Below are 11068 nucleotides of genomic sequence, written 5' to 3'. Positions count from 1 at the left end.
TGAGTGACAGATACTGTAAATACAAACCAAGACAATTTTCTTGAACTAAATGGAATTCAACAGTTGAACTATATTGAATGTACGTAACTGTACCTGTGACATACAGAGTGACTCCAGGACTGCCAATATATTTCCCTCCGGTCTGATCTGTTAATAATCTGAACTTGTACTCAGCAGAGTCACTCTCTCTCAGGTCTGTGATCCTCAGTGTGTGACAATTCTTCTGATCTCCATGACACTCCAGACGACCTGCATACTCTGGGTCCTGACCTAGATCTTTAGGTTCTTTACCAGTCCCAGATTCAGTGAACCAGAGGGTTGTTGTGACTGTACCACTGGGATATGTATAAGAGCAGTGCAGCTCCACTGTTGACCCCTTCAAGGCACAGATACTTTTCTTGGTGTAAGTCACACTCCAGACATTCTGACCCAGTACCACTGAAACAAGGTCACACAACACAATGCTATCAGAATTAAGCCAATGTATCTCTGTAATGTGTCTGTATCTATGTAATGTGTCTGTATCTCTGTAATGTGTCTGTGTCTCTGTAATGTTTCTATATCTGTAATGTGTCTGTATCTCTGTAATGTGTCTGTATCTCTGTAATGTGTCTGTATCTATGTAATGTGTCTGTATCTATGTAATGTGTCTGTATCTCTGTAATGTGTCTGTGTCTCTGTAATGTTTCTATATCTGTAATGTGTCTGTATCTCTGTAATGTGTCTGTATCTCTGTAATGTGTCTGTATCTATGTAATGTGTCTGTATCTCTGTAATGTGTCTGTATCTCTGTAATGTGTCTGTATCTCTGTAATGTGTCTGTATCTCTGTAATGTGTCTGTGTCTCTGTAATGTGTCTGTATCTATGTAGTGTGTCTGTGTCTCTGTAATGTTTCTATATCTCTGTAATGTGTCTGTATCTCTGTAATGTGTGTCACGTCCTGGCCAATATAAGGGTTAATTGTTATTGTAGTTTGGTCAGGACGTGGCAGAGGGTATTTGTTTTATGTGGTTCGGGGTGGTGTTTTGGTAGAAGGGCGTTTGATTTATTATTTCCGGGTTTTTGGTTTATGGTCTATGTATTTCTATGTGTAGTCTGGTTAATGTATTTCTATGTTAGGTTGATTGGGGTTTGGGACTCTCAATTGGAGACAGGTGCTTCCTCGTTGCCTCTGATTGAGAGTCCTATATATGGGTAATTGTTTGGTGTAGGTTTTTGTGGGAGATTGTTTCTTGTCTAGCGTGTATGAGCCTGAGAAGACTGTTCGGTGATCGTGAGGTTGTTTTGGTGTTCATTTTGAGTTTAATAAATGTTCAAGATGAACAAACACAGTCCTGCTGGATTTTGGTCCTCCTTCACCATCGATAACTGTGACAGAATCTCCCACCACAAAAGGACCAAGCAGCAGAGGAAGGAGCAACAGGTGGACTGGAAGGAGCAGAGGGAATTTGAATTGGACAAACGGGAGAAATGGACATGGGAGCAAGTTATGGCCGGAGAGGGCCCATGGAAGAAATGGAGCAAAGACCGGGAATGCTACCGAGGAACACGACTGCCGATTAAACCCGAGAGGCAGCCCCAAGAATTTTTTTTGGGGGGGCATATGGGTAGTTTGGCGGGGCAAGTTTGGAGCCCCAGGCCAAATCCCCGGACTGTGTCACAGAAGCCAGTTAATGGACATGTCTCGTGCTTCGGGGTAATGAGTATTATGGCGAGGCCAAGTGTTTTTAGGCCAGTACACGCTATACCAGCACCCCGCATTTACCAGGGGGTAGTAGGCATTCAGCCAGAAAGGGCGATGCCAGGTTTAAGCTCGAGACCGCCAGTAAGCCTCCACGGTCCTATATATCCTGTTCCCGCTCCACGCACTAGCCTAGAGGTGCGTGTTCCCAGTCTGGCATGTCCAGTACCAGCACCACGCACCAGGTTTCAAGTGCGTCAGCCCAGTCCGACTCGTCCTGTTCCCGCTCCCCGCATTAGCCTGGAAGTGCGTGTTCCCAGGCTGATAACCCCAGTACCAGCACCACGCACCAGGCTTCCAGTGCGTCGGCTCAGTCAGAAGTCGCCAGAGCTGCCCGTCAGTCAGGAGTCGCCAGAGCCGCCCGTCAGTCAGGAGTCGCCAGAGCCGCCCGTCAGTCAGGAGTCGCCAGAGCCGCCCGTCAGTCAGGAGTCGCCAGAGCCGCCCGTCAGTCAAGAGTCGCCAGAGCCGCCCGTCAGTCAGGAGTCGCCAGAGCCGCCCGTCAGTCAGGAGTCGCCAGAGCCGCCCGTCAGTCAGGAGTCGCCAGAGCCGCCCGTCAGTCAGGAGCCGCCAGAGCGGCCCGACTGCCCGGAGATGCCAGAGCGGCCCGACTGCCCGGAGATGCCAGAACGGCCCGACTGCCCGGAGATGCCAGAGCGGCCCGACTGCCCGGAGATGCCAGAGCGGCCCGACTGCCCGGATCAGCCAGAGCGGCCCGTCGGCCAGGATCAGCCAGATCGGCCCGTCGGCCAGGATCAGCCAGAGCGGCCCGTCGGCCAGGATCAGCCAGAGTGGCCCATCTGCCCAGAGTCTGCTGATGACCAAAAATCAAGGGAGTCTAGCAGCAACCCTGAACTGAGTAAGCCTGACATTTCAGAACTTAAAGTAATTAACGGTTTAATTGATGAGTCTGCATACAGGGTGGAGAGGAGGAGGTCTGCCCATGATCCAGAGCAGGGGGAGTCTGCCTACGGTCCGAGGCTGATCGGGTCGGTCGGCACTCTGGAGGACAATAGGCCGGAGCCTGAACCACCACCTGTATAGGTGGGTTGGGGAGGGGGGGTGTAGCACAAGTGCCGTCGGTGACGGCAGCCACCCTCCCTTTAGTTTAGGGATTTAGGGATTTTTTGTTGTTTGGGGTTTTTGTTATTCTTGAGGTGCTTCCGGGGTCTGCACCTTTAGGGGGGGGGGGGGGGTACTGTCACGTCCTGGCCAATATAAGGGTTAATTGTTATTGTAGTTTGGTCAGGACGTGGCAGAGGGTATTTGTTTTATGTGGTTCGGGGTGGTGTTTTGGTAGAAGGGCGTTTGATTTATTATTTCCGGGTTTTTGGTTTATGGTCTATGTATTTCTATGTGTAGTCTGGTTAATTTATTTCTATGTTAGGTTGATTGGGGTTTGGGACTCTCAATTGGAGGCAGGTGCTTCCTCGTTGCCTCTGATTGAGAGTCCTATATATGGGTAATTGTTTGGTGTAGGTTTTTGTGGGAGATTGTTTCTTGGCTAGCGTGTATGAGCCTGAGAAGACTGTTCGGGGATCGTGAGTTTGTTTTGTTGTTTTGGTGTTCATTTTGAGTTTAATAAATGTTCAAGATGAACAAACACAGTCCTGCTGGATTTTGGTCCTCCTTCACCATCGATAACCGTGACAATGTGTCTGTATCTCTGTAATGTGTCTGTATCTCTGTAATGTATCTCTGTAATGTGTCTGTATCTCTGTAATGTATCTCTGTAATGTGTCTGTATCTCTGTAATGTATCTCTGTAATGTGTTTATATCTGCAATGTGTCTGTATCTATGCAATGTGTCTGTATCTATGCAATGTGTCTGTATCTATGCAATGTAAATGTGTTTATGTAAAACATAGGGACCACAATGTAAATAAGTCCCAGACTTTATTGTCCTTTAAATCAACAATCCTGGTCACTGTAAATAAACTGTGTACATGTGTGTATGTATTTTTTTTAACTGACCAATAAAATCAATCAATCCAAACTGTGCAGCAGCCATTTGATGAATGGAAAGAGACATTTGTTACAAAACACCAGAAAGCTGAATGACATTCAGAGATTGTCAAGCCTTCGATACTGGGTAAGCCTACAAGGTAAGGTGGGATGTATTCCTATTTGTTCAGATTGATTGTGGTTTTAAAAACGTAAACCATGCTATAGAAGTGCTCCAAGTCGTTATGCTTTTGTTTATTGGTTGTGTGGTGCATTGGCACAGAAACCTGTTGGTAGAAAATGTGAATATATTTTATATAATTATAAATATGGCATCAAAATTTTGAAAATCTGATTTCCCCCTGGCTGATCACTGTCTGCAGCCGGCTCTGATCGTAGTGTAATGAAATAGGCAGGGAGAGTGAGCTCATCCGTGGTGGTCGGCGAACCTTGAACCTTCTGGCCTGTATCCCCTGTGTGCCATTGACTGCTGTGCCACAAAAGCATGCTGAAGCGGCAAAGTCAATTTTCACATGAATAAACACACAGTCGCTATGTAATGATTACTAACTGGGTGGGTTGAGATGATTAAATATAAAAGCACTAAACCTCTCTCTAAAAGCTTCACTTATTCAACAGTTTTACTTGAACCCTAAATGGTTCTCCAGTAGATTACTAAGAAAAGCTCATCCATTGTTTATAAATGGCCTTTTTGCCTTTGTGCAGATTGCCATGTCTCATTTTAGAGTAATTGAAAATGATAGTATCTGTCTTTTTCAAACAAGCATTGCAGAGCTGGCTACAATTTCATCCCCCTGAAAAGGGAGAACAAATATTACAACAAATATTATGGCTGAACTCAAATGGTTGATAAAATACCTGTAATTATGGGAAAGATGTTTGAACGTTGTGGATGCATGTGCTTTTTTTTCACCTTAAAGATGCATCAATTTCAAAATGAGTAGGGTTTGTCCACACCATGTTGCCATAGTTGGTGAGTTGAGTGTGAAACCACAGACAAGAATCACTCAGTGAGGTGTGAAAGATACCTATTTAAAGGGAAGTGGAGACGCCTAACACCAGAATAACATTATGATTCATATCCTTTAGAAATGTCTGTAGAGAAACAGAACAACTAAAAGATAAGAATGAGACCATACCTGTCACAGACCAGAGAAATACCAGCAACACACTTCCTGCTGTTCTCAAGGCCATTGTTGCATCTCCCACCCTGCAGTCTTAGAAACATAAACAACAACTCACTCTACAGCAGGTGAATAACTCCACCTGATACATTGAAGTAGAAACTGTAAATGGGGTACAGGGCCTCATTACTGAAAATGAACCAGGCTCATATTGTGTTGTGTTGTATTGTGCTATATGGTTGTCTGTGTGAATACTGTCGGTCTGTAAGTCTATTGCACTATGTATGTAATGTGTGTGACGTGTTGCATGTCTGTCTTCGTCTGTCTATTTAAGATGACATGCTGTCTGATGCAAAAACTATTTCCTAATGGATACAATAAAGTCATCAACATCACAAACAACAAAAACAATCACTTATTTAACAGATGTGTAGAACTGTAAACACATATTTCAACATTGATTGTTGTGAAGCTGTTTATTCTCAGATCCCCAGATACAGGAGGATAAATGTTCAATTCTCTATGGTCCGTCAAGCTGTACAGCAGCCTAAAGACTGACCACCAGGTTCAATGATAACTCCTATCCCCAAGCTGTGAGGCTAAACAACAATTGACTCTCTCTCTCTCACACACACACACACACACACACACACACACACACACACACACACACACACACACACACACACACACACACACACACACACACACACACACACACACACACACACACACACACACACACACACACACACACACACACCATCTGTAGTGAAGGCCCATAAGGCCCATAGAGTCTGTATCAGTCTAGAGAGCTGGTTGTTATGGATGTAGAAAAGTTAAAACACACATCCTACACAGTATAGATGTCAACCCTACTCCCTATCAGTCCCAGTATAGATGTCAACCCTACTCCCTATCAGTCGCAGTATAGATGTCAACCCTACTCAGTCTGGTCCTAAAGGACCCTCAGATAAATCCACTGTGTCATTCACACACATTCCAACACTCCTCCACTGAGACACTTTATGAATACAGGCCCTGATGTAACAACCAAAACTGTCTCACCCTGATCTGTTTCACCTGTCTTGTGCTTGTCTCCACCCGCCCTCCAGGTGTCGCCAGTTTCCCCCCTTATCCCCTGTGTATTTATACAGTGGTGGAAAAGTACCCAATTGTCATACTTGAGTAAAAGTGAGTCACCCAGTAAAATACGACTTGAGTAAAAGTCTAAAAGTATTTGGTTTTAAATAATATGATATAAAGTATCAAAAATAAATGTAATTGCAAAAATGTACTTAAGTATCAAAAGTAAAAGTATGAATCATTTCAAATTCCTTGTTAAGCAAACCAGATGGCACAACTGTTTGTGTTTTGTTTGTATGTGCAGATAGCCAGGGGCACACTCCAACACTCAGAAATCATTCAGAAACAAAGCGTTTGTGTTTAGTGAGTTTTCACATCAGAAGCAGTAGGGATGACCAGGGATGTTCTCTTGATAAGTGCGTGAATTGGACCTTTTCTGTCCTGCTAAGCATTCAAAATTTAACGAGGACTTTTGGGTGTCAGGGGAAATGTATTGAGTAATAAGTACATTATTTTCTTTTAGGAATGTAGTGAAGTAAAAGTGAAAGTTGTCAAAAATAAAAATAGTAAAAAAAGTACAGATACCCCAAAACAACTACTTCAGGAGTACTTGAAAGTATTTTTACTCAAGTACTTTACACCACTGCCTTTATACCTGTATTTTCTGTTTGTCTGTTGCCAGTTCGTATCGCCAAGCCTACCAGCCTGGTTCTCCCTAGCCCCTGTTTCTCCCTAGCCCCTGGTTCTCCCTAGCCCCTGTTTCTCTCTAGCCCCTGGTTCTCCCTAGCCCCTGGTTCTCCCTAGCCCCTGTTTCTCTCTAGCCCCTGGTTCTCCCTAGCCCCTGTTTCTCCCTAGCCCCTGTTTCTCTCTAGCCCCTGGTTCTCCCTAGCCCCTGGTTCTCCCTAGCCCCTGGTTCTCCCTAGCCCCTGGTTCCCCCTAGCCCCTGGTTCTCCCTAGCCCCTGGTTCTCCCTAGCCCCTGGTTCTCCCTAGCCCCTGTTTCTCTCTAGCCCCTGGTTCTCCCTAGCCCCTGGTTCTCCCTAGCCCCTGTTTCTCTCTAGCCCCTGGTTCTCCCTAGCCCCTGGTTCTCCCTAGCCCCTGGTTCTCCCTAGCCCCTGGTTCCCCCTAGCCCCTGGTTCTCCCTAGCCCCTGGTTCTCTCTAGCCCCTGGTTCTCCCTAGCCCCTGTTTCTCTCTAGCCCCTGGTTCTCCCTAGCCCCTGGTTCTCCCTAGCCCCTGTTTCTCCCTAGCCCCTGGTTCTCCCTAGCCCCTGGTTCTCCCTAGCCCCTGTTTCTCTCTAGCCCCTGTTTCTCCCTAGCCCCTGGTTCTCCCTTGCCCCTGGTTCTCCCTAGCCCCTGGTTCCCCCTAGCCCCTGGTTCTCCCTAGCCCCTGTTTCTCTCTAGCCCCTGGTTCTCCCTAGCCCCTGGTTCTCCCTAGCCCCTGGTTCTCCCTAGCCCCTGTTTCTCTCTAGCCCCTGGTTCTCCCTAGCCCCTGGTTCTCCCTAGCCCCTGGTTCTCCCTAGCCCCTGGTTCTCCCTAGCCCCTGGTTCTCCCTAGCCCCTGTTTCTCCCTAGCCCCTGGTTCTCCCTAGCCCCTGGTTCTCCCTAGCCCCTGTTTCTCCCTAGCCCCTGGTTCCCCCTAGCCCCTGGTTCTCCCTAGCCCCTGGTTCTCCCTAGCCCCTGTTTCTCCCTAGCCCCTGGTTCCCCCTAGCCCCTGGTTCTCCCTAGCCCCTGTTTCTCCCTAGCCCCTGTTTCTCCCTAGCCCCTGGTTCCCCCTAGCCCCTGGTTCTCCCTAGCCCCTGTTTCTCCCTAGCCCCTGTTTCTCCCTAGCCCCTGTTTCTCTCTAGCCCCTGGTTCTCCCTAGCCCCTGGTTCTCCCTAGCCCCTGTTTTTCTAGTTTTTCCGGTTTTGACCACTCTGCCTGTCCTGACCCTGAGCCTGCCTGCCGTTCTGTACCTTACTGACTCTACCCTGGATTACTGACCTCTGCCTGCCCTTGACCTGTCGTCTGCCTGCCCCCTGTTTTGTTAATAAACATCTGTTATTCAAACTGTCTGCATCTGGGTCTTATCTGACACAGTTCTGATCCAAAACACAGCTCAAAACATAACAAGAAGTAAAATTATACATTCCCCTCAAGAATATGACTAATGACTAAAATCAAATAACCCAAAACTATTTTTCAAGATATTGTCACGCGTACTTATAGAGTGAAGTGAAGGAGAGAGGTCCTGTACAGAGAGTCAACCAGTTGATACATATTTAAAGTAGTCAGGGCACAAGTAGCTGATGCAGAACTGTCCTTTCCTCTTTAAGTCATTAACATGCATGACGACGAGAACAACATGTCAGAGAAGGGAGGTTACTGTATTAGAATGGGCCCTACATTTCTAAAATGGACAAAATGTCCCCCATTTCCACTTTTATTTAAATACAGAACCATGTTAACAATATGTTGACTATTCTTTATGGAATGTTTATAATATCTTAGAATGTGTTGCCTTGTCCCTCTGAGTTCTACATGGAACAGGTCAAAGTTCCATTTACATTTGGTCAGTTCCATGAAGTCATTCATTCTATTCTATAAACACATTCAATTTACACTCCTCATCAGCTGCATCAAAGTGATACTGAAGGTTTCAGTGTTCTAGACTAGAGCTCTCCCTACTGGCATCTCAGCATTACTGTAGTGTCTCTTCGTACGATGGGCAGTAATATAATGCCTCGATCATATTCAGTTACACTGGCTTCTTCCCAAATGGCACCCTATGTCAAAAGTAGTACACTATTAAGGGAACAGGGTGCCATTTGGGAGAGAACCACTGTTGGCCATCGTGTATAGTACTGGTACCTAATAATAATGTCCTCAATAATGTTGGGCTAATAACAACATAACAAACTAATGAAACGCAACACTGGCGTTAAAAAGTAAAATTTAAGCACATAAAAATTGATGTCTGTTCTGTAGAACATGCCGCTATCATATTCTGTTCCACTGTTGGCCCTTGTGAACAGCAGATGGCAAGCAGTGGATAGCAGCCGATTTACGGGCTCCTGACCTACTCCGCTATTTTGTGTATTTTTTGTGCTGATTTTAACTTTACTCTGACCGAAAACAGCTTCCGGACATCAGAACAGTGATCATTTAACTTGATATGGACAAACATTTCTACCTCAACGAGATGGCAAATTATGGACGTTCTGCTTACTCCGGACCAGGCCCTAATCCCCCGGGACTCGAAAGAGGAAGTGGCGGCAATAGAGAGGCAAGCGAGCAGGCATCCTGACGAGATTACGTTGGCGATCAAATAGACCACCATTGCCCTCTGTTCTATTGTAAATAAGATTGTGTTCTTAACTGACTTGCCTAGTTAAATAAAGGTTAAATACAAAATGTATTTAAGAAATTAATATTGGCGAACGTGCAGTCACTGGAGAACAAACTGGATGAGCTATGTTCTATCCTATCACTGGAAAACTGTAATATCATACGTTTTTCTTGAGTTGTGGCTGAATGAGGACCTGGATATACATCTTGCTGGTTTTTCTACACAAAAATGTTTTGCTTTCTAGAACCTTAAAGGGTTATTTGGCTGATGCCATAGGATAACCCTTTGAAAAATCCTTTTAGGTTCCAGGAAGAACCTTTTTGAATTACAGGTAGAACCTTTTTGGGTTCCATGTAGAACCCTTTCCACAGAGTGTTCTACATGTAAACGAAAGGGGTTCTACCTAGAACCAAAAAGGGTGCTCCTATTGGGACAGCCGAGGAACCCTTTTGGAACCCTTTTCTCTAAGAGTGCATGCATCTTCAAGAATGGATGGCAGACTCTGGTAAGTCGAAGGGAGGAGGGGTGTGTCTCTTTGTTAAGGAAGTCTCAAGTTTTTGCTTGCCTGAGTTAGAATACCTTGTGATAAGCAGTAAACAATACTGTTTACCAAGAGAGTTTTCATCTACACTGAACAAAAATATAAATGCAACATGCAAAATATTTTAAGATTTTACTGACTTACAGTTCATATAAGGAAATCTGTTAATTTAAATAAATGTATTAGGACCTAATAGATTTCATATGACTGGGAATACACATATGCATCTGTTGGTCACAGATACCTTAAAAAAAGTAGGGGCATGGATCAGAAAACTAGTCAGTATCTGGTGTGACCACTTTTTGTCTCATGCAGCGCGACATCTCCTTTGCATAGAGTTGATCAGGCCTGTCGAATGTTGTCCAACTAATCTTTAATGGCTGTGAGAAGTTGCTGAATATTGGCAAGAACTGGAACATGCTGTCGTACACGTCGATCCAGAGCATCCAAAGCATTCTCAATAGGACAGTGGTGAGTATGCAGGCCACAGAAGAACTGGGACATTTTCAGCTTCCAGAAATTGTGTATGATTCTTGCGACATGGGGATATGCATTATGATGCTGAAACATGAGGTGATGGCGGTGGATGAATAGCACAAAAATGGGCCTCAGGATCTCGTCACAGTATCTCTCTGTATTCAAATTGACATCGATAAAATGCAATTGTGTTCGTTGTCCATAGCTTATGCCTAACCATACCATAACCCCACTGCCACCATGGGGTATACTGTTCACAACGTTGGCATCAGCAAAACGCTTGCCCAGACTACGCCATACACGCTGTCTGCTATCTGCCCGGTACAGTTGAAACCGGGATTCATCCGTGAAGAGCACACTTCTCCAGCGTGCCAGTGGCCATCGAAGGTGAGTATTTGCCCACTGAAGTCGATTACGATGCCAAACAGCAATCAGGTCAAAATATGCAGTTCTGTCCTTGAGCAAGGCAGTTAACACCCAACAACAACTGATCCCTGGTGCCGATGATGTCGATTAAGGCAGATCCCACAGTGTTGCTCTGTTTCAGAGGGGTTAGGTTAACTGTAGAAGAAGTTTACAATTGGTTCATTCATCCCCCTCCTCTCCCCTGTAACTATTCCCCAGGTCGTTACTGTAAATGAGAACGTGTTCTCAATCAACTTACCTGGTAAAATAACGGATAAATAAAATAAAGAAGACACATTTTAGTTGAATGCATTTAGTTGTGCAACTGACTGGGTATCCCTCTTTCCCTTACATGTGTGTACATTTTTATTTTACCTTTATTTAACTAGGCAAGTCAGTTAAGAACAAA

The sequence above is a fragment of the Salmo trutta genome, unplaced genomic scaffold (genome assembly GCF_901001165.1).
Source record: "Salmo trutta unplaced genomic scaffold, fSalTru1.1, whole genome shotgun sequence".
NCBI lineage: Eukaryota > Metazoa > Chordata > Actinopteri > Salmoniformes > Salmonidae > Salmo > Salmo trutta.
This window is presented reverse-complemented; position numbering follows the sequence as displayed.